At 42.8% G+C, this 24,338-nt stretch overlaps 1 protein-coding gene across 3 annotated transcripts in view; it reads left to right on the plus strand.

Moving 5' to 3' along the window:
• Nucleotides 1–24,338, plus strand: part of TSPAN9 (tetraspanin 9) — a 472,297-nt gene that overhangs the window by 95,352 nt on the left and 352,607 nt on the right. For all 3 annotated transcript variants that reach the window (XM_040439367.1, XM_040439375.1, XM_040439383.1), the window contains one exon: nt 24,123–24,162. The gene's annotated coding sequence lies outside the window, so the exon portion shown is untranslated. The remainder of the gene's footprint in view (nt 1–24,122; nt 24,163–24,338) is intronic.

Below are 24,338 nucleotides of genomic sequence, written 5' to 3' on the forward strand. Positions count from 1 at the left end.
TTTTGCAGCCTAGGTGGGCAAAGGGGCCCATATTCCAAAGAGCACCTTTAGGATTTCACAGGTCATTTACCTACTTACCACACATTAGGGCCCCTGGAAAATGCCAGGGCAGTATAACTACCCCACAAGTGACCCCATTTTGGAAAGAAGACACCCCAAGGTATTCCGTGAGGGGCATGGCGAGTTCCTAGAATTTTTTATTTTTTGTCACAAGTTAGAGGAAAATGATGATTTTTTTTTTTTTTTTTTTTTTTTCATACAAAGTCTCATATTCCACTAACTTGTGACAAAAAATAAAAACTTCCATGGAACTCACTATGCCCATCAGCGAATACCTTGGGGTCTCTTCTTTCCAAAATGGGGTCACTTGTGGGGTAGTTATAATGCCCTGGCATTCTAGGGGCCCAAATGTGTGGTAAGGAGTTTGAAATCAAATTCTGTAAAAAATGACCAGTGAAATCCGAAAGGTGCTCTTTGGAATATGGGCCCCTTTGCCCACCTAGGCTGCAAAAAAGTGTCACACATCTGGTATCGCCGTACTCAGGAGAAGTTGGGGAATGTGTTTTGGGGTGTCATTTTACATATACCCATGCTGGGTGAGAGAAATATCTTGGTCAAATGCCAACTTTGTATAAAAAAATGGGAAAAGTTGTCTTTTGCCAAGATATTTCTCTCACCCAGCATGGGTATATGTAAAATGACACCCCAAAACACATTCCCCAACTTCTCCTGAATACGGCGATACCACATGTGTGACACTTTTTTGCAGCCTAGGTGGGCAAAGGGGCCCATATTCCAAAGAGCACCTTTAGGATTTCACAGGTCATTTACCTACTTACCACACATTAGGGCCCCTGGAAAATGCCAGGGCAGTATAACTACCCCACAAGTGACCCCATTTTGGAAAGAAGACACCCCAAGGTATTCCGTGAGGGGCATGGCGAGTTCCTAGAATTTTTTATTTTTTGTCACAAGTTAGTGGAAAATGATGTTTTTTTTTTTTTCCATACAAAGTCTCATATTCCACTAACTTGTGACAAAAAATAAAAACTTCCATGAACTCACTATGCCCATCAGCGAATACCTTGGGGTCTCTTCTTTCCAAAATAGGGTCACTTGTGGGGTAGTTATACTGCCCTGGCATTCTAGGGGCCCAAATGTGTGGTAAGGAGTTTGAAATCAAATTCTGTAAAAAATGACCAGTGAAATCCGAAAGGTGCTCTTTGGAATATGGGCCCCTTTGCCCACCTAGGCTGCAAAAAAGTGTCACACATCTGGTATCGCCGTACTCAGGAGAAGTTGGGGAATGTGTTTTGGGGTGTCATTTTACATATACCCATGCTGGGTGAGAGAAATATCTTGGCAAAAGACAACTTTTCCCATTTTTTTATACAAAGTTGGCATTTGACCAAGATATTTATCTCACCCAGCATGGGTATATGTAAAAAGACACCCCAAAACACATTCCCCAACTTCTACTGAATACGGAGATACCAGATGTGTGACACTTTTTTGCAGCCTAGGTGGGCAAAGGGGCCCATATTCCAAAGAGCACCTTTCGGATTTCACTCGTCTTTTTTTACAGAATTTGATTTCAAACTCCTTACCACACATTTGGGCCCCTAGAATGCCAGGGCAGTATAACTACCCCACAAGTGACCCCATTTTGGAAAGAAGAGACCCCAAGGTATTTCGTGATGGGCATAGTGAGTTCATAGAACTTTTTATTTTTTGTCACAAGTTAGTGGAATATGAGACTTTGTAAGAAAAAAAAAAAAAATCATCATTTTCCGCTAACTTGTGACAAAAAATAAAAAGTTCTATGAACTCACTATGCCCATCAGCGAATACCTTAGGGTGTGTACTTTCCGAAATGGGGTCATTTGTGGGGTGTTTGTACTGTCTGGCCATTGTAGAACCTCAGGAAACATGACAGGTGCTCAGAAAGTCAGAGCTGCTTCAAAAAGCGGAAATTCACATTTTTGTACCATAGTTTGTAAACGCTATAACTTTTACCCAAACCATTTTTTTTTACCCAAACATTTTTTTTTTATCAAAGACATGTAGAACAATAAATTTAGAGCAAAATTTCTATATGGATCTCGTTTTTTTTGCAAAATTTTACAACTGAAAGTGAAAAATGTCATTTTTTTGCAAAAAAATCGTTAAATTTAGATTAATAACAAAAAAAGTAAAAATGTCAGCAGCAATGAAATACCACCAAATGAAAGCTCTATTAGTGAGAAGAAAAGGAGGTAAAATTCCTTTGGGTGGTAAGTTGCATGACCGAGCAATAAACGGTGAAAGTAGTGTAGGTCAGAAGTGTAAAAAGTGGCCTGGTCTTTCAGGGTGTTTAAGCACTGGGGGCTGAGGTGGTTAAAGGGGTTGTCAAGCTAGGAAATGTATTTTTTTTTTCATGTGTTGCATTAGTTTAAGACACCTCTCTATAAAGCAGGCATCTCAAACTCGCGGCCCTCCAGCTGTTGTAAAACTACAACTCCCACAATGCCCTGCTGTAGGCTGATACCTGTAGGCTGTCCGGGCATGCTGGGAGTTGTAGTTTTGCAACAGCTGGAGGGCCGCGAGTTTGAGATGCCTGCTATAAAGGGAAAAGCTTATTTTCATGTTCATTCTGAGCTTCTTGGTTTATTACTAAAATTCCTGAAGTATGGAGACTGACAGAGTCAGAACCATAGAAGTACAGTCATAGATTTCCTTTAGCAAAAGTAACAATTACTTAGTTCAGTAAATACCCAATGGTTTAGTTAAAAAAGACCCTATAGTTTAGGTTAGTGAAAGCCATTTGGGTTAGTTCTATATATATCCTATGGTTTCATTCAGCAGAGACCATATGGTGTACTTCACTGGAGACCATGCAGTCTACTTTTAAGGTGGACTCTGCAGTTAAGGATAGAGAAGACTCTGTGGTCTCCTTTAGTTAAATTCTATGGCTTAGGTCACTGATGGCCTAGTTCTTTGTAGACCTTATGTTCTAGCTCAGCATTGCTCCTAAGTTCTAATTCACTGGATACTCTATAATTTAAAGTTAAATATATTTTCTCTTAATGGGAATTCTACTAGTTCTAGTTTAAGGGACAACCTCTGGGTTACTTCAGTAGATAATCTATGGTCTAGTTCAGCTAATAACCTAGTGGGAAACCTATGTTCTAATTTAAAAATTGAAGAAATTATGGCCTACTTTAATGAAGACCCTATGGTTTATGTATTTTCTAGTTTGGTAGACAGTTTATGCTGTAGTTCAGTAAAAATCCCATGGTTTATTTCAGTGGAAACCCTATAGTCACATTTAGTACATACCCTATGGTTAAATTTGGTGACAAAAATGATGGTTTAGTTAAGTAGAGACCCTATAAATGCCACCTATGAATAGAATTTTAAAAATTATTGAATACTACCACAATTATAGACGTTTTAGCTGACAGATTCTAGACACTTGAAGACTTTTGAATAATCTAGATACTTTGCATGGTATTTAATTATGAATAATTCAGGGTTTTATCAGTAGAGAAGATTCTCTTCAATTCGCATATTTTAAAAAATTAGGGAATGAAAATAACCATTAAAAATAAAGAAAGGAAAATCAAGGTAGAAAATATTCTAACTGTAGTATAACATGACTTTGGCACCAGTAAAAATTGATGTATATAAACTGTGATTATCTTCCCTGGGGCCACTGACCCGAATTAATAAGCAAGTAACCAATTAACTTTGCAGAGTATGAAAATTATGTATTGCTATGAGAACCTGACCTATGAGTGGTCCCTGATTGCTCTCATTGGACTTTTTGATTCACATGATAAAGGGGTCAGTCAGTGACATTTGACGTGAAATAATCTTTAAAATCCAATAATTGACTTCTACATTACTCTGGAGGAGCCACTTTTTATTCTGTGGCTAAGTGTAGGATAAATGCAGTACATAGATATGGGGGCAGATTTATTAATCTTATTTAAAATGCAGACAGTGGTCACATAGGGCTAGTATTAGACTAGCAGATGAACATTTCGATTGTTGGGAAGTGTTCCTTTCCGACAAACGCTTGTTTGTCAGTGAAGGAGACCACTGCAATTACATGCAGTGATCTCCTTTACAGTATAGGGAGGAGTGCTGACTAATGCCATCGCTCGTCCCCATACTGTCCCATTATTTGCCGGAAACAGAGCTTGATTAGACGGCACGATCTGCCGCTGGCAAACAATGATTTTTAGATTGCATAAAAGATATGATTGATTGATAGACAGGCAGATACCATGCATTTGGATCAGTCACTTTGTCTTTTTTAACATTTTACGTTGCTGCCTTGTGCTAAAATATAAAAATAAATACATTTTAGTTTTTCTCCATTATTCTGCATTCAATGGCCCATAATGAAAACGTGAAAACAGAATGTTCTAAATCTTTGCAAATTTATTGGAAAGGAAAAACTAAAATCTTGCATTGACATAAGTGTTCAGACCTTTTACTCAGGACTTAGTTGAAGCACCTTTGGCAGCAATTGCAGCCTCCAGTCTTCTTGGATATGATGCCACAAGGTTTGCATACCTGGATTTGGGGAATTTCTGATATTCTTCTCTGCAGAGCATCTCAAGCTCTGTCAGGTCAGATGGGGAAAATTTTCAGGTCTCTCCAGAGATGTTCAATTAGGTTCAAGTCAGGGCTCTGGCTGGGCCACTCTAAGGACATTCACAGAGTTGTCCCTAAGCCACTGTTGTCTTAGCTATGTGCTTAGGGTCATTGTCTTATTGAAAGGTAGACCTTTGACTCAGTCTCAGGTCCAGAGCATTCTGGATTAAGTTTTCATTATGAATATCTTTGTACTTTGTTCTATTTAGCTTCCCCTCAACCATGACCAGTCTCCTGTCCCAGCTACTGAAAACACCCCTATACCATGATGCTGCCACCACCATGCTTCACTGTAGGGACGGTATTGAGTAGGTAATGAGTAGTGCCTGGTTTCCTCCAGACATGACACTTAGAATTGAGGCCAAAAAGTTCAATCTTGGCTTAATCAGACCAGAGATTCTAGTTTCTCACAATCTGAGAATCATTTAGGTACATTTTTGCAAACTCCAGGTAGGCTTTCATGTATCATTTACTGAGGAGAGGCTTCTTTCTGGATAGTCTGCCATAAAAATCACTGAATGTAAGATAGATTGGCTATGCGTCCCAAAGAAAAACTACTAGGCAGTGATTTATATATAGTAATAGAAACCAGCGGCTCAACCTATAGACCGGATGGAAACGGGTGCTCACCTCTCGGTCCACCCAGACCGCACGGTAGACAAAAATTAGTAATAGAGAAATGAGGGGCACTCCGGATAAGGGAACAAAAGGCGGTAATTAAGATAAAATATTTAACAATTAAAATTTATTACATATAACACACATCACATCCAATTGTCATGCATAAAAACATCAAATCAATAGCAATGAAGATAAAAGGGTGGGATCCTGAAGGAAGGGGGTGTATACCCTGAAACGCGTTTGGGCAAGTCAGGACAGTGAGCCTTCTCTCTCCCCCAAGTATCGCAAGTGACCGAGCAGTGACTACGTCGGTTGGGGTGATTTGCAGAGCCAGTCTCGTATTGAGGTGTTTGCAAGCATAACAAGATACGCCACTACAGCTTCAGCTGGTGAGTCACGTGAGACGTCACGCTCTGACTCTATACTACGTGGGACGCCGCGTTCAGCTGTGTTTGGCTGTTACCTCGCTTTACCATAACGAGCACACTGAAGGCATATGGTAAGAAGCATTCACTGCTATCATTTTTGCTACATTTGAAAAGCGTTACAATCTGCTACATTTGTGCTATATCTGCTAAGTGATTATCTCCAGGACTTGGTCTAACCATCTATTTTCCTGCCCTGGAGGTTTTTGAGGCTGGACATTGTGTGGCAATTTATCTCCATTTGGTATCATTTATCCACATGCTCCTGGAACTGCATTACCTGCTGGGACTCATTCTCATTGTGGGCAGTGTCCCATGAACTTTTGAACTTTCATGTGCAACAGTTTTTCAGGATCCCACCCTTTTATCTTCATTGCTATTGATTTGATGTTTTTATGCATGACAATTGGATGTGATGTGTGTTATATGTAATAAATTTTAATTGTTAAATATTTTATCTTAATTACCGCCTTTTGTTTCCTTATCCGGAGTGCCCCTCATTTCTCTATTACTAGTGATTTATATATAGTCTGCCATAAAGCCCAAATTGGTAGAGTGTTGCAGTGATAGTTGACCTTCTAGAAGTTTCTCCCATCTGCAGACAGGATCTTTGGAGCTCAGTCAGATTGACCTGAACCTCCACACAATCCTGCCTTTGAGCTCTAATGGCAGTTCGTTCCTCCTCATGGTTTAGTTTTTGATCTGATATGCATTGTCAGCTGTGAGACCTTGTATAGATAGGAGTCTGTTTTTCCAAATCATGTCCAACCAACTGAATTTACCACAGGTGGACTCCAATTAAGGTGTAGAAACATTTCAAAGATGATCAAGAGAAGGCCCCCCAGAACTAAATTTCAAGGTCTGAATACTTATGGCAAGGTGAAAATTTTGTTTTTCCTTTTTAATAAATTTACAAAAATTTCTAAAATTATGTTTTCACTTTCTCACTATTGGATATTGAGTGCAGAATGATGGGGGAAACTTGGATTTTTTTTTATTGCATTTTAGTAGAAGGCCACAACATAACAAAATGTGAAAAAAGTGAGAGTGTCTGAAGACTTTCTTAATGCTAGATAGATAAATAATTTATAAAAAATTTTACCCACTCATAGATAACATGCCAGCCTTGCCCTATCACTGTAAGGGTTAATAAGATGGTACTTAGGTCACAGGAGAAGTTACAGTCTATATGTGAATAAATTCCTATTTCCATGGTGGTTCGTGTTACAGAATGCAAATACCATCCCCAGGATATTTGATATTGGATCAAGAATGTGAACCATGAACACTTAACACTCTGACCCTGTTATGAACCAAAGAGGTATGGAATATACTATCACACCGTATCCTTAGGTGACTGCCTCCGCTCTCTATCATTCCCACTGCCCTAATGCTAAGTGTGCAAACTTTGTTTTGCACCTACGATTACAATTGTGAATATCAATTTTCAGATTTGCTTTTTAGGAATTTACATACATTTCTCAGAAAGATGCGTCAAACCCAGTAGAAAAGCATCACTTGTTAGAAACGTAGCCAGCATATGCATATATGACTTATCATTGTCACTGCGCCAAGAGATGCACGCCTGACATACCAGCTCATATGACTCATTCAAAGTCACGCGGTAAACCATTCTTGGTGTATGCAGCTAGTGGCAGCTACAGTACATAGACTCTCTCTTCCCATGTAGTATGCTTCTGATAGGCACACAGATAATAAAGGCAATGAGACTATCTGAAACAATAACCTTGCTATATTTAAAGGGGTTCTGCACTTTGTTTTAACTGATGATCTATCCTCTGGATAGATCATCAGCATCTGACCGGCGGGGGTCCGACACCCAATATCCCCGCTGATCAGCTGTTTGAGAAAGCAGCGGCGCTCCAGCAGCGCCACAGCCTTCTCACTGTTTACCGCTGGCCCAGTGATGTCACGACTAGTATCAACTAGCGTGGGCGGGGCTAAGCTCCATTCGAGTGAACAGAGCTTAGCCCCGCCCACGCTAGTTGATACTAGTCGTGACATCACTGGGCCTTCTGTAAACAGTGAGAAGGCCGCGGTGCTGCTGGAGCGCCACTGCCTTCTCAAACAGCTGATCGGCGGGGGTCCCGGGTGTCGGACCCCCGCTGATCAGATGCTAATGATCTATCCAGAGGATAGATCATCAGTTAAAACAAAGTGCAGAACCCCTTTAATCAATTCTATGCAGCCATAGTATTTGTGACTGATGCAACAGATCAACTTTGGGGTTGTAGAGGTAACAATTTCATTGAGGTCTCAATTCTTGAATTTCTGTAACTCAGACTGACATAGAAGAATAGTAGCACTATAGGGACACATGCATGATAGCTCTGATGATTATACTGCCATAGATGGAGCAAGGACACACGTAAAACAAAGATTAAAATGGGCCTAGCGTCTGACCCTGGTTAAATCCACTATATTCTCATCCCCCTGGGAATAGAGAACTTTGGCCTTGATTTATCATGACCAGCATGTGCTGTGTCCATCTGATAGGGCCTGCGCTGGCCAGAGTAGGCATTTAATTTATGACAAGGCTTAGACCTCTTATTAAATAAAATGCCTCCTACTGCAGTCTGTTCGGCAGAATGAAATCTACTCCAGCTCTACTCCAGATTTCAGTCATCTTTTAAGTCAGTGTGTAAATGATGATGAATGTGTTGAAGTTGATGGCCCTGCCCGAACCCTGCCCTCTTCATGCCCCCTTTTCGGACAAGGGGGTGGCGTAAAAACACCAGTTGTGACTAGATTTTGCTGCAATGGTGTTTTAAAAGTCACACAACCATGTTTTTTTCATGTCAAAAACACAGCGTACGGGGATGATAAATTTCCTCCTTAGTACCATTTTGCCCACATCTCATTTCCAAAATCCCATGTAAATTTTACAGTGAGCAGTACTGAAATCTCAGAGACTGTAGGCACAGATTGTCCATCCGCCTCTCACATCTAGCACCCTCTGCAGCCTTTCCCTTGTCTCTTCTTAGGTGTCATCTTCTCTCCCATACAAGTGTAATCTTCTAATTATCATATTCATATGTAGATTCCTCAGGGGCCATATGTAGGCAGAGGCCCACTGTGCCTATATGTAAATTAAGTCCTTACAATAATTAAGCTTTACCTTATAAGCGTGGACAACCTCTTGACTCTCCTGATCAGTACTGAATAGTCCTGGAAGTTTCTAATAGTCATTAAACAGTAGAGGAACATCTTCCAGCTCAGGTATCTCTAAATGATTCCTATCAGCAGATAATAGTCGTGTTTGTCCTTTACCTGATTTTTATATCGAAATCTTCAGAGTACGCTAGGCCACCCCTCCCCCGCCTTCCAGATGATTTGTTCACACATTATTAATTGAAGTGTCCGACTGCGCTATCACAGCCAAGTGCTTCCTAATTAATTCACATTAAAACCAGGACCAAGGTGAAATATTTTAAGGTAATTGCACAAATGTGATAGTGACCACAAATTAAATTGATTTATATTGGAGCATTTTGGATCCCAGACCCCATCACCTCATATTCGACAGGTTAGCTCATAATTTACCTTAATATGCTAATCCTGGCACAGATGCCTGCTGTATTCATAGTCTTTAGCTGCATTTCAGTGGCTAAGTACTGGAATTAAAAGACTATAACCTAAGCAAATCTATTCAGGGGTGACAAGGAACAACACTTTTTTTTTTTTCTTCTATTTTTCTTTTTAACATTTTGTCTTTGTGGAAATGTAAAATAAAATACATTTATTAATTCTTGTAGCTAATTCACATGATCCACTGCATGCATCATAGTACAATTACTGTAATATCCCAGAATGCATTCAGAAAAAAGAGAATGCATTGACATGTAATTATTTATTTGCAGCACTAACATATACCACAGTATTGTATGGAGATCATAATCTGTCACATTAGTTCCTCTCCCCAAGACAAAGGGCTAGGCATGCTCCCCATTTTACAAGAGTGGTGCCAACAAGTTTCTCTGCCCTGTTTAAAGCATGTAGATATAGGGCTAGGGCACAGGATGGAAACTTTGATCAATTTCGCCTAACTTTCCCCGAGGAGACTCACAATCTAATTACTCTAGAGTCATTTGTCTGGACACTAGGTGTGGGACAAAATCAGAAATCCATGAGGAAAGCCACCCAAACATGAAGAGAACATGCAGATGTTGCTTCTAAACTCCATGCAGATGTTGCTTCTGGTCTGATTTGAACCCAGGATTTTAGTGTTTCAAGGCAACAGTGCTAAACACCTCTTATGCAATGATAATACCTCTGGGATTAGGAATATGGTCAGGAATGAAGAATTTGGAAATTGGTTCTCCGTCGGTCAGACCTGGTGACATCATCATTATGTGTCAGCATCCTTCCACTAGATGGGTGGAGACTATGCTGGTCTCCATATGTGGATGAAGATCCAGCATAGGCACTTTCTGACAGCAGGGCTAGATACTAGGCCACGGCCCAAATTTATTTGAACACAGCCTGGAAAACATAGCTCCAAGCTAGACCTTGGGAAGTCTTTTTATGGAAAAATTACTTTGGAAATGTTGTGTTGTATGTTGCCAATGGTGCCGAAGTAAATAACACATACCTATCTTGTCCTCTGTATATACTTTATGCCTATTGTTAGGGCTCCAGTTTGGAGCCATAAATATACATTCCATCTAATGGTTGTAAATCCTCCATGAGGACATTGCTGATAATCTGAAACTAAATTTAACACTATGAACTTGTCATGAACCTACAGTATGTGTCCATGATAGTGTATATCACTGACATAGGAGTTATCAAGGAGCCATGAAGAGTTAATATTCACAATACTGTATTGGTTTCTTTATTAGTTGGCACCCAAAAGTATATAAAAATAACCTCTAAACCCCAAATCTAAAAACTGCCAACAAGTAGAAGGTTGGAGGGGCTTTATAGGAGTTAATTGGGATTTTCAGGAGCATAAAATTTACAGGCTTTTTTTTAGATAAGCCATCATAGTTTATTTGGTGGGGAGTTAAAGGGTAATTTGAGCTAAAAGGATCTCGCCTATATCTACTGGAAGGAAAATAAATGCTAGGTTGGTTGGTTCCTACCACTTGGCAGAATGGAGAACCCCAAGACTGTTACTAGGAGTTTGAATGGGGCAGTAGTTAAGCTTGTGCTCTGCCACTCCATTCATGGTCTATGACACTGACAGAAACAGCCAAGCACAGATTCTGGCTGAAATACTCCTTTAAGCCCTTGGACCTTTTCTGATCAACAGAATGAAAGGCCATGGGAGTCCAGCAGGCACCACATCCCCTTTATTTTTTATAAAAAAAAGACTAGAGTTGAGCGGACACCTGGATGTTCGGGTTTGGCATGTTCGGCCGAACTTGAAAAAAAAGTTCGGGTTCGGAACCCGAACTTGACCCGAACCCCATTGAAGTCAATGGGGACCCGAACTTTTGGGCACTAAAATGGCTCTAAAATAGTCCTGGAAAGGGCTAGAGGGCTGCAAAAGGCATCAAAATGTGCTTAAGAGCATGGCAACTGTTCTGCAAACAAATGTGGATAGGGAAATGACTTAAAATAACATAAAATACAGAAAAATTTAAAATAACAATCTGGATCTAGGAGTAGGAGGTTGAGGGGGCAGTGGATGGGTGGATGTGGTGTATTTTTTATTTTTAAATTGGGGTATCCCCCAAAATATTGGGACATATAACAAAATAAAACTAAGAATAAGTGCACTTGAGTACAAGAATGGAGGGTTGAGGCTGGTATAAATGTCTATTCTGCACAAGGTACGGACAAGTCCTGTGGGATCCATGCCTGGTTCATTTTAATAAACGTAAGCTTGTCCATATTGGCTGTGGCCTGTGATAATGCTCTCTGCCGTGCTAAACACACGTTCACACTATACACTGGCTGCAGGGCAGGTCAGCACCTCCAAGGCTGACAAAGCTTTTCCACATTTGGGCCATGCTAACTCTGCCTTCTCAGGTGCTGGCGGTACCCAAGCTGCGTTGGCGACCTCTTCCTCCTCCTCTGCCTTCGCCTTGTGCTTCCACTGTGCCCCCGCTGTCAGGTGGGAATGCTATCATCAGCGTGCGCTTGTAGTCGCGCATCTTCCGATCAGTAACAGATGTTTTCACTAAATTTAGTTCCCTGTCAGCAATGCAGAGCAGGGGTTCATTCACGGCAAAAGGGGGTTCATGTCACCCAGCAATACAACAGAGGATTTGGAGAGATTTAGGCCCCTGTCACACAGGCACAGCAGGGGTTCATTCACGGCAAAAGGGGGTTCATGTCACCCAGCAATAGAACAGAGGATTTTGAGAGATTTAGGCCCCTGTCAGCAATGCAGAGCAGGGTTTCATTCACGGCAAAAGGGGGTACATGTCACCCAGCAATAGAACCGAGGATTTTGAGAGATTTAGGCCCCTGTCAGCAATGCAGAGCAGGGGTTCATTCACGGCAAAAGGAGGTACATGTCACCCAGCAATAGAACAGAGGATTTTGAGAGATTTAGGCCCCTGTCACCCAGGCACAGCAGGGGTTCATTCACGGCAAAAGGGGGTTCATGTCACCCAGCAATATAACAGAGGATTTTGAGAGATTTAGGCCCCTGTCAGCAATGCAGAGCAGGGGTTCATTCATGGCAAAAGGAGGTACATGTCACCCAGCAATAGAACAGAGGATTTTGAGAGATTTAGGCCCCTGTCACCCAGGCACAGCAGGGGTTCATTCACGGCAAAAGGGGGTTCATGTCACCCAGCAATATAAGAGAGGATTTTGAGAAAAGGGTAGAGGGATGTAAAAGGCAGTAAAATGTGCTTAAGAGCATGGCAACTGCTCTGCAAACAAATGTGGATAAGGAAATAACTTAAAATGAAAAAAAAAATAACAAAGAATTACAAATTATTAACCTGCAACACAGAGAAGGAGGTGGATATGGAGTCGGAGGTTGAGGAGGCGGTGAATGTGGTGTTGTAGGTGGAGGCAGCAATAGAGGAGGAGGAGGCAGCCAACAATGTTTTTTTATTTTTTATTGGGGTAGGTAGCCCCCAAAATATTGGGACAAATAAAGAAAAAGAAAACAAAGAATCATTGCACTTGACTTGAGTACAAGAATGTATGTTTGATGGTGGTATAAATGTCTATTCTGCACAAGGTACAGACAAGTCTTGTAGGATCCAAGCCTGGTTCATTTTAATGAACGTGAGCTTGTCCACGTTGGCTGTGGACAGGCGGCTGCGTCTGTCTGTAATGACGCCTCCTGCCATGCTAAATACACGTTCAGAGAGTACACTGGCTGCAGGGCAGGCCAGCACCTCCAAGGCATACAGGGCAAGCTCTGGCCATGTGGACAATTTGGAGACCCAGAAGTTGAATGGGGCAGAACCATCAGTCAGTACGTGTAGTCATATGCACAGGTACTGTTCCACCATGTTGTTCAAATGCTGCCTCCTGCTAACACGCTCCATATCAGCAGTTGGGGCCGGTTGTTGCGGCAAGGTGACAAAGCTTTTCCACATGGTGCTGGCGCTGACACAGCTGCGTTGGCGACCTCTTCCTCCTCCCCTGCCTTCGCCTTGTGCTTCCACTTGTTCCCCGGCGTCAGTCGGGATTGCTCTCAGGAGCGTGTCTACCAGTGTGCGCCTGTAGTCGCGCATCTTCCGATCACGCTCCAGTGAGGGAATTAAGGACGGCACATTGTCTTTGTAACGGGGATCCAGCAGGGTGGCCACCCAGTAGTCAGCACACGTTAAAATGTGGGCAACTCTGCAGTCGTTGCGCAGGCACTGCAGCATGTAGTCGCTCATGTGTGCCAGGCTGCCCAGAGGTAAGGACAAGCTGTCCTCTGTGGGAGGCGTATCGTCTTCGTCCTCCGTATCCCCCCAGCCACGCACCAGTGATGGGCCTGAGCTGCATTGGATGCCACCCCGCTGTGAACATGCTTCATCCCCATCCTCCTCCTCGTCCTCCAGTAGTGGGCCCTGGCTGGCCAAATTTGTACCTGGCCTCTGCTGTTGCAAAAATCCTCTTTCTGAGTCACTTCTAAAAGACTGGCCTGAAAGTGTTAGAGATGACCCCTCTTCCTCCTCCTCCTCCTGGGCCACCTCCTCTTTCATCATCGCCCTAAGTGTTTTCTCAAGGAGACATAGAAGTGGTATTATAACGCTGATAACGGCGTCATCGCCACTGGCCATGTTGGTGGAGTACTCGAAACAGCGCAACAGGGCACACAGGTCTCGCATGGAGGCCCAGTCATTGGTGGTGAAGTGGTGCTGTTCCGCAGTGCGACTCACCCGTGCGTGCTGCAGCTGAAACTCCACTATGGCCTGCTGCTGCTCGCACAGTCTCTCCAGCATGTGCAAGGTGGAGTTCCACCTGGTGGGCACGTCGCATATGAGGCGGTGGGCGGGAAGGCCGAAGTTACGCTGCAGCGCTGACAGGCGAGCAGCAGCAGGGTGAGAACGCCGAAAGCGCGCACAGACGGCCCGCACTTTATGCAGCAGCTCAGACATGTCGGGGTAGTTGTGAATGAATTTCTGCACCACCAAATTTAGCACATGCGCCAGGCAAGGGATGTGGGTCAAACCGGCTAGTCCCAGAGCTGCAACGAGATTTTGCCCATTATCGCACACCACCAGGCCGGGCTTGAGGCCCACTGGCAGCAACCACTCGTTGGTCTGTTGTTCTATACCCCGCCACAACTCCTACGCAGTGTGGGGCCTGTCCCCCAAACACATCAGTTTCAGAATGGCCTGCTGACGTTTACCCCTGGCTGTGCTGAAGTTGGTGGTGAAAGTCTGTCACTGACCGGATGAGGAGGTGGAAGAAGAGGAGGAGGAAGCCGAGTAGGAAGAGGAGGCAACAGGAGGCAAAGAATGATGCTCTGTGATCCTTGGCGGCGGAAGGACGTGCGCCAAACAGCTCTCCGCCTGGGGCCCAGCCGCCACTACATTTACCCTGTGTGCAGTTAGGGAGATATAGCGTCCCTGGCTGTGCTTACTGGTCCACGTATCTGTGGTTAGGTGGACCTTGCCACAGATGGCGTTGCGCAGTGCACACTTGATTTTATCCGATACTTTTATCCGATAGTGGCGGCTGGGAACGACGTACTGTGGGACAGCAAGCGACATGAGCTGTTTGAAGCTGTTCGTCTCCACCAGCCTGAATGACAGCATTTCAAAGGCCAGCAGTTTAGAAATGCTGGCATTCAGGGCCAGGGATCGAGGCTGGCTAGGTGGGAATTTACGCTTTCTCTCAAAGGTTTGTGAGATGGAGAGCTGAACGCTTCCGTGTGACATGGTGGAGATGCTTGGTGATGGAGGTGGTGTTGTTGGTGGCACATCCTCTGTTTGCTGGGCGGCAGGTGCCAACGTTCCTCCAGAGGTGGAGGAAGAGGCCAAGGCAGCAGCAGAAGAGGGAGCAGGAGGGGCCTGAACTCTTTCTTGGTTTTGAAGGTGCTTACTCCACTGCAGCCCGTGTCTCGCATGTAGATGCCTGGTCATGCAGGTTGTGCTAAGGTTCAGAACGTTAATGCCTCGCTTCAGGCTCTGATGGCACAGCGTGCAAACCACTCGGGTCTTGTCGTCAGCATATTGTGTGAAGAAGTGCCATGCCAGGGAACTCCTTGAAGCTGCCTTTGGTGTGCTCCGTCCCTGGTGACGGTGGCCAGTAGCAGGCAAACTGTTTTGGTGACGGCTGCTCTGCTTTTGCACCCTGCTCCCGCTTTTGCTACGCTGTTGGCTCGGTCTCACCACTGCCTCTTCCTCCGAACTCTGAAAGTCAGTGGCACGACCTTCATTCCATGTGGGGTCTAGGACCTCATCGTCCCCTGGATCGTCTTCCACCCAGTGTTCCTCCCTGACCTCCTTTTCGGTCTGCACACTGCAGAAAGACGCAGTTGGCACCTGTGTTTTGTCATCATCAGAGACGTGCTGACGTGGTATTCCCATGTCCTCATCAGGAAACATAAGTGGTTATGCGTCAGTGCATTCTATGTCTTCCACCCCTGGAGAAGGGCTAGGTGGATGCCCTTGGGAAACCCTGTCAGCAGAGTCTTCAAATAGCATAAGAGACTGCTGCATGACTTGAGGCTCAGACAGGTTCCCCGATATGCACGGGGGTGATGTGACAGACTGATGGGCATGGGTTTCAGGCGCCACCTAAGCGCTTTCTGCAGAAGACTGGGTGGGAGATAATGTGAACGTGCTGGATCCACTGTCGGACACCCAATTGACTAGCGCCTGTACTTGCTCAGGCCTTACCATCCTTAGATTGGCATTAGGCCCGACCAAATATCACTGTACATTCTGGCGGCTACTGGGACCTGAGGTAGTAGGTTCAGTAGGACGTGTAGCTGTGGCAGAACGGCCATGTCCTCTCCCTGCATCAGAGGCTCCATCAACACCACAGCCATGACCGCGTCCCTTATTAGATGTTTGCCTCATAGTTAGCGTTTACAAAGCAAAGTAAAAAGTGGTTAAGTCTGTTAAAAAAAATTAACCACCAATAAAAACCCTGATGTAGGGTATTGCACTCAATTGTTTTTTTAACTCTATATGACAGCGGTATTTGTGGCATAAATGTGACACTCACTTATGCACGTCTTATCCCAGATGTGCAGTATATCAGAGGCTTTTTCACCCCAGTAACCAAAATGGTGTATTTCTGGCCTAAATGTGACAATCACTTATGCACGTGTAATCAGAGATGTGCAGTATATCAGAGGGTTTTTTCACCCCAGTATGACAAAGCAGGATTTCTGGCCTTAATGTGACAATCACTTATGCACATGTAATCACAGATGTGCAGTATATCAGAGGTTTTTTTCACCCTAACCAAAAAGCTGTATTTCTGTCCTAAATGTGACAGTGACTTATGCATGTGTAATCACAGATGTGCAGTATATTAGAGGGTTTTTTCACCCCAGTATGCCAAAGCTTTATTTCTCGACTTGCAGCTAGCCTATGCTGGTGCACTATCGTTGCATAAAATGGCTGCCGATCAGGTATTGATATTGATAAAATGATGAAAAAATAGTTCGTTTTCAGCAGTAGTTGGCTCAGGGTAGGCTTAAAAAAATTGTGCACTGCACCTACAAAACACTTTTTCTGTAGATCGCTGAGTACATAAACCAGTTCGCTCCCTGATCTCTCCCTCACAGCAGCTGCAGCCTCTCCCTACACTAATCCGAGCAGAGTGACGGGCGGCGCTAAGTGACTCCAATTTAAATAGAGGCTGGGTCACATGCTGCAGTTGGCCAATCACAGCCATGTCAATAGTAGGCATGGCTGTGATGGCCTTTTGGGGCAAGTAGTATGACGCTTGTTGATTGGCTGCTTTGCAGCCTTTCAAAAAGCACCATAAAAATCGCCGAACACGAACTTTTACGTAAATGTTCGGGTTTGGGTCCGGGTGCCGAAAAACCTAAAGTTCGGTACGAACCCGAACTTTACAGTGCGGGTTCGCTCAACTCTGAGCAAGACAACTGTCACATGTACTACATCTCAGCTCAGGTGGAATCAGGGCTCTGGCAGAACCTGAAGGACATGTATCTTTTCCTGTCTTATGTAAATATGAAAATTGTGGCCCAAACTTTTCATCTATCACTCTCTTTAGTAGCCACTTTACCAAATGCAGCCTTGGGAGCCATAGAGCTTTGGATAAGATCTCAGCTTTTATCCAATGCAGAGATGGAGTTTCATCATGTACTGTGCCGGCTGTAACTGGCCATGACTTAAATAGAAGTTACTACCGGTCCTGTGTGCAATGTTCCATTCAGCACTTCCTGAATCATCCCATGCATCTGGTGTCTCTTGGAAGGTAACAGAGAAAAAAGCTCTGTATATTACAGGAGCTAACTGTAGATATGAGATAGGGATGGTCAACTGGGGGCTAGTCCATCAAGAGATACCGATATACCAGGACTGAGTGTTACTTTGCGTGATGTCCTACATGGGACTGCCAAATAACTTACTGCAGCATTTTCTGCTCTCAGTGCACCAACAACACAGACAGTCCTAACCAGTGTATTTCTGTGCTCTTTTAATTTGCAAAGTGCTAGTAGTTTTAATCTACTTTCTTAAACTGTATCTACCAATAAGGTTACTGTCTTAAAAACCAGGGTCATAAATTATTTGGACCATTTTCTTAAAGGGAACATGTCACATTGAACATTTTGTTTAATCTGTAGGCATAATTTAATTGAGCAGGAGGAACTGAGCAGAATGATATATAGTTTTGTAGTAAAAGACACAGTATAAGGCTACATTTACACAACCGTATGAATGAGTCTGCATCCATTCCGCAATTTTGTAGAACGGGTGCGGACCCATTTATTTCTATGGGGCCGCAAAAGATGCGGACAGCACACCATGTGCTGTCCGCATCTGTTGCTCCATGCCTCGGCCCCGCAAAAAAAATAGAACATGTCCTATTCTTGTCTGCAATTGTGGACAAGAATAGGCATTTTCTATGATAGCCGCGGCATGTGCGGTCTTCAAAGCACAACATTTGTGTGAATGTAGCCTAACTTGCATTTTATTCATATATGAACCTACCACTTTGAGGTTATGAGTCAAGGGGCGGTCCTACTCATTCCCACTGGATTCATAAGCTATGAGTGATCAGCAAAATACAAATTATAGTGATATGTTTTACCAAAAAGCTACATATCAGTCTGCTTAGCTCCTCCTTGCCTATTACATGCTGCTCACAGACAGAGAAATAAGTCCAAATCAGCTGGTTCCTTTAATATACTTGAGGTCTTCTCCACTACGTAGCTTATCTGTAAACAACTGTGTACAGCTCTAATTTAGTTAAAGAGGTTGTGCAGCCTGTTTGTATTGGTGACCCATCCTCAGGACAGGTCATCAATATATGATCGGCGGGGTCTGACACCCGGCACCCCAACCGATTAGCTGTTTGAAGAGGAGGCGGTGCTCCATGCAAGCGCTACTTCCTCTTCATTACACTGCATGTTGTCTCGGGTGTGGAGTGTAGTTACTGACTATATTAATTCACTTGAATGGAGCGAGTACTTGTAATTACATGGGAGACGACAGGCAGTGTAATGAAGAGGAAGCAGCGCTAGCATAGAGCTCCGCCTCCTCTTGAAACAGCTGATCAGCTGGAGTGCCGGGTTGTTGAACCCCCGCTAATCATATATTCATGACCTCTCCTGAGGATAGGTTATCAATATAGATAGGCTGCACAATCCCTTCAGTGAAAGTCATATGTAGCATCCCTTAGCAGTGATTATAGAAAGCTGTGATTTTTACTTTGAAAACATATTGCTGTGGAGAGCCTATGTATTCCTCTGGAGTGGTTTCATTTAGATACTGAATTGATCAGTCTAACTAAATTGGTTGTATTTTAAATATAATTACAACAAATTGAAGAAGATGCCTAGAAATGAGAATGTCCTGATCCACCACAAAAAAAACAACCTCCCTGGTACGATTTCCACAGATATTTTTCTTACCAATCCCCCTGTCTTCAACATCCGGCTTGTGTCAAAGAGTGGTGATGTCATCATGAACTATGATAAAATTACAAGACCTGCAAAGCTTTAGAGAATCCATTGGGGGCTGAGTGAAGACCAATTACAAATCCAGTGTTGGAGAGTTCATGGTGACAACACTTAAAAAACACCATGAGAACTTACATGAATTGAAGCAATGGATAGAATATATGTATAATCGAGGAGTGAGCCTCACCACCCCTACCACAATGGCCTATGAGATATATTAGCATAAACAGCTATTGTTAGGTCAAGGCCCAGATAGGCTGTGTTCCTGTGCTGTTGGCACATGGAGGGAGATGCCCAGTGGTAAATAAAGTCTAAAGGTGCCCATACACCTTCAATAGTTTTCAATGAACCACAATTTGGGCTGACGGCTATCCCTCCCCATATCCCCATAAACATACATGCACAGTTTGATTGTGCATGTGCATTGACCCACAGGGGAAATGCTGTGAGCAAGATGGGAGTGGTATTGGCACTGATAGGAGTAGTAGTGGTTCAGTGTGGAAGTCCTCACTCTAGCACTCCCTGGGGCTTGGCAGCAGTGAATGAATAAGGCACCCTTTCTTCCCTTGGGGCACTCCTTGACTCTTTGTGGCTCCTGTCTGGTGGTAGTTAGGGTACCTTTGATGTTGAATGTTTGTCCAGGTGCATGACATGAGGTCAGGTAGTTTGAGGGCAGGTGAACAGTGGAGAGTTGACCAGGCCCAGTGTAGTTGCAATAAATAAAGTTTCTCTTTGTTGAACAGATAATGGGAATAGTAGTTCATTCAGTAGCAAAGATACAGTTTGGAGGTATGTTACAGAGTAGCACTCTCCCAATAGTTGTGTACTAACAATGATGTTAGTAATAGTCCACCCTTAGTCTCACTCTACGTTCACACATCTTCCTAAATAACCGCAGATATGCAATTCCATCTTCATTGACTTTTTCTGCAATTTCTAGGCTGATGGGTCTTAGATTCAGATGGCCAGTCCCTCTCAAAGTGTGGTGGGTGCCATAGACAATTAACCCTTTCCACAAACAGTAAAGCATTAATGCCATAAATGAGAAGTGCCTTACTGGCTGAATCCACTTTGGGAATACTTAGCAAGAGCTCACACATGTTGGTCTTGTCTCTAGCTTCTCTGACTAGACACTCACACTAACTAGAGGAGACCGGACCAGCCAGCAACCTAACCAAGACGGCCAGTGCTAACTGTTTTATGTCCATACACAACTATTTGGAATACATAGGGGGAGATTTATTATTTTGTGCTGCCTATGCGGTGAAAAAAGTTACAAATGCTGTGTTCGCGACTTTTTAAACACCACTTGCGACAAATTTTGTCACAAGTGGCGTTTCTATGCACCCGACAGGGTGTAAATGGATATAGAAAATGTATAGTAGCTCCAAGCTGCCGTAGATTTCATTCTGGCGCAGGGCTTGCCGGAAGATGCTCCTAATTTATATATAGTGCAAAGAGAGATAAGTGGTTTTAACATTAAAACACAACATTCAGCTTTTAGCAAACAATTAACCTTTGACAGTGATCTACTGGGTCATTGCATATGCGCTTTCTAAGTGGAAAGAGGAGAAAAGTCGCTGTCTGACACTTCTGGTGGATGGTTTAGCTCCAGAGAGAACAAAACAATGGGGCATTGAACTTCAATGTGCTCAATCTTTTTTTCCCCTACTTCATCATCAGTGGAGTGTTGGGAGTTTCCCTTACACATTAGATTGTCGGTTCAGCCAGCAATAGCCTAATGTAGGACCTTAGTAGGTTAATTGTTAAGCTACCATAAGAAAAAAACCCTAGTGGTAGCGAAAATGTGCTTGTCTTCTGTTGGACCTTTGAGGCCCATTAATATGGCAAAGCCTAGGTCCACCAAAGGACTCTCTGGTACTTACTTGGTTTGGCCCATCCACTTTTCCATGGCAAATGTAAGAGCCCATTCACAAAGATTTTGTGGTGCTGATTTTGGCTTGTGTTCCGTGCAGAATCAGCACCAAAAACCACCTCCAAACAGCCTCCTATTCATTTCAGTGGGAAGCAGCACTTGCTACCCTATGAATTTGTAAAGCGCTGCGCAATATGGTGGCGCTATATAAATATTATTATTTTTAGGTTTTTTTTCAACATGGAAAATGTCAAGGAAAAAGTGGCAAAAAACAGTAAACTGAAATGCAGATTTGGATTGAAGCATACACTCCCCAAAAAAGTGTGTCAAAACTGCAAAAAAATGAGCCAAAAATAAAGCATGGATTTAGCACTGATTTTATCTGTCGTATGTACATACATAATCTATATCTGCAAAAGCCAGGCTATAGTAGCTAATTGTGATGTGGAGAGGGGCGTAATGGGTTCCTGAATGTTGCCTCCTACTAATGAAAGAAGGGCAAGGAGTTGGGCATATACTTTGCCAGAACATGAGCGTGGTGATCAGAACCAGAGGGGCACATTATAACTTTAACTTGGTTCCCCTCCCCTCTCTGTTTGCCCTTGATTTTTTTCTATACATTTACTATGTGATTTAGGAAAACATTTGACACAGTATTTAGAATGTACATTTTGAAGCTGCTTTTATTACCGGAGTGCATTACTTTGACTAACAGAAGCCAGAGCAGCATGAATCTTCATAATGTTTTCACCTAATCTACAATCTCAAAAGAGAGAAAAAATTGGAAATGCGATAGAGTAAGTCATGTTGATGAATGTGTCCCGGCGGAGGGTAGAGCATTTGTTTGTCCTGGCTTACTTTCAGCTCCATTTCTATGCAGTTCACCATAGTCTTTAGACCTCCCATGTCTTGTAGTCTAAATAGTTATCAGCAGATGACTTCAGAGTAGATTGCTGACCAGGTGACTTTGTATTATAGAACTTCCTGCCAAGATCTCTCTATTTTCTGAAAATTCATACAATATGGCTATAATAATACTACTTTTTAGAACAAAAGAAGGCACTATAGCTGTTCATGACAGGATGTGTCATCTGATCATTGGTGGCTGTGCACGGCAGGAGCTGTCATCTTCTCATTGGTGGCTGTGCACGGCAGGAGATGTCATCTTCTCATTGATGATTGTGTATGGCAGGAGCTGTCATCTGATCATTGCATCCTATTGTGGGCTATTAAATATGTTTGGCTTAATGCATTGGAATCATGTTTTCTTCAGCTTGGTAGTGATATTGAAGCTGGGAGATCCCAAATAAACAGACCCGTTGTCCAACCACGCCAGGCTTTCAGGTGCCTCTGGGGCAGGTTGTTTCCCACGTCCTGACAACAAGAGAAAGTTAGAAGGGTTTTCTGGTACTTAAATATTGATGGCCAATGTCAGAGTGATGGGAGTCTGACAGCCCACCAATTAGCTGTTTCAGGCAGTCATCAGCACTGGAACCTTCATAGTGGATGGAGTCGGAAGCACGTGCTGCTGTACTGCAGCTCTGCTCCTATGCAAGCCTTCTGCTCATTGTGTAGATCCACCAGCTGTAGGAAGCAGCTGATCGTCTGACCCCACTTATCTGATATTGATGATCTAAGGATAGGTCATCACTATCTAAGTACTGGAAAACCCCTTTAAGTCCTCCATATACTGTACATTAGATATCAGTAAAAAAAACACTATCTATCTATCTATCTATCTATCTATCTATCTATCTATCTATCTATCTATCTATGTCTTATATCTGTCTATCTATCTATCTCATATCTATCTATCTCATATCTATCTATCTATCTATCTATCTATCTATCTATCTATCTATCTATCTATTATCTATCTCCTATCTATTATCTATCTCCTATCTATCTATCTATCTATCTATCTATCTATCTATCTATCTAATATCTATCTATCTCCTATCTATCTATCTATCTATCTATCTATCTATCTCATATCTATCTATCTAATATCTATCTATCTATCTATCTATCTATCTATCTATCTATCGCCTATCTATCTATCTATCTATCTATCTATCTATCTATCTATCTATCTCCTATCTATCTATCTATCTATCTATCTATCTATCTAGCTAGCTAGCTATGTCTTATATCTGTCTATCTCTATCCCTATTAATCCTGCATCAATGTTTGGGGTTGAATGCTTGCATCCTAAATTACGTTGTGACATACAGAGGACATGTAGCTTTGGTCTGTTCAGTATTAGCCTGATTGCAGCCTATTGGAAATATTTTGTAGGTTTATCTATAAAGGAGCTTTAGTAGTCACTGATCCTCTGCTGTACACAGTCTGAGATATCACAGATGCATATGTATAGTTCAGCTATCAATATACAGGCCGCCGTGTATCATGTACACCGTGGAAAACACCCAAATGTTGCCTGTTACTTTTTATGCAATGAGTGGTCTGAGCAAGATCTACTGTAATTTCACCCTGTGTGCAATGACCCTATCAATCTACTGTCTGTCTATCTATCTACTGTATCTACATACTCTCTTTCTTTCTTTCTCCCATGTAGTTATTGATCATTCAGAGTTTGCAAGGTTGCCCGTCTGTCTGCCTGTCTACTCTATCTATCTGTCTATATGTCTACTTTATCTATTCTTTCTTTCTACTGTATCTGTCTATATATCTATCTATGTTTCTATCTATCTCCCATGTAGTTATCGATCATTCCGATTTTGCAAGGTTGCCTACCATCTCCATGAATTCTCACCTGATCTTATAGCACCTTTAGATTGTTTGGGATACCTGTTTAGAATACCTGGTCTGTCTTAAGAAACCAAGAAAAAGAACTCCATGGTGATCTAAATTTGGGTGAACCATAGAAGGTATCACTCCTACATTACACACGGTTAAACACGAATACAATCCATGTTTCTGAATAAGGCCATATAGTTCATCATCATCGATTGCAGTTTATTCACCCGTTTTGATATATCATTTTTTCTTATAGACTTATCAAGAAATACTCTACCATACAAGAACTGTCCCAGGTAAGTTCTATAAATGTGGTGTCGCTGTTCTTGGTAGTCCTCAGCTTCATTTACAATGTGTAACATAACACAGCTGAACGAAGCCTCCAATGCAGATGTGAACAAGCCCTAAGCAAACTCTATAGTACATGGTTGTGTGTGTGAATTTCACTTTTTATTTTATATTAGGCTGCATT

This window comes from Bufo bufo, chromosome 1 (genome assembly GCF_905171765.1).
Source record: "Bufo bufo chromosome 1, aBufBuf1.1, whole genome shotgun sequence".
Classification (NCBI taxonomy): Eukaryota; Metazoa; Chordata; class Amphibia; order Anura; family Bufonidae; genus Bufo; species Bufo bufo.